Genomic DNA, 377 nt, shown 5'->3' with positions numbered 1-377 from the left:
AACGTGGCAAAAACTAAAGAAATGCTAATTGATTTTAGAAAGAACCCCCCCATCCTCTCTTCTACTCATTAATGATCAAGCTATAGAAGTGGTGGAATACAAATACAAATACCTTGGTATTATAATCGATGACAAACTCACCTTTGAGCCACAAGTTGATGCTGTCTGTAAGAAATTACATCAATGCATGTTTTTTTTATCGTAAAATTCGCAATTTCAATGTCGATAAGACTTTTAGGAAGATGTTTTATTGTTTTATTGAATCGATTCTTTTGCCTTTGTGAGTTGGTTTGGGTCCTTCACGCTTAAAAACAAGAACAGGCTGCAAAAGATAGTTAAGGTGTGTGGCAAGATTTCCCACAACCCTCTGACTGACT

At 35.8% G+C, this 377-nt stretch overlaps 1 protein-coding gene across 3 annotated transcripts in view; it reads left to right on the top strand.

Annotated features, from left to right (window-relative positions):
- ect2 (epithelial cell transforming 2) overlaps window positions 1–377 on the top strand; it is a 128,337-nt gene that overhangs the window by 71,607 nt on the left and 56,353 nt on the right. The gene's annotated exons all lie outside the window — the stretch shown is intronic.

Source organism: Etheostoma spectabile, unplaced genomic scaffold, assembly GCF_008692095.1.
Source record: "Etheostoma spectabile isolate EspeVRDwgs_2016 unplaced genomic scaffold, UIUC_Espe_1.0 scaffold395, whole genome shotgun sequence".
Classification (NCBI taxonomy): Eukaryota; Metazoa; Chordata; class Actinopteri; order Perciformes; family Percidae; genus Etheostoma; species Etheostoma spectabile.
Note: the sequence above shows the minus strand (reverse complement) of the source record. Positions and strands in the feature narration are given on the sequence as shown.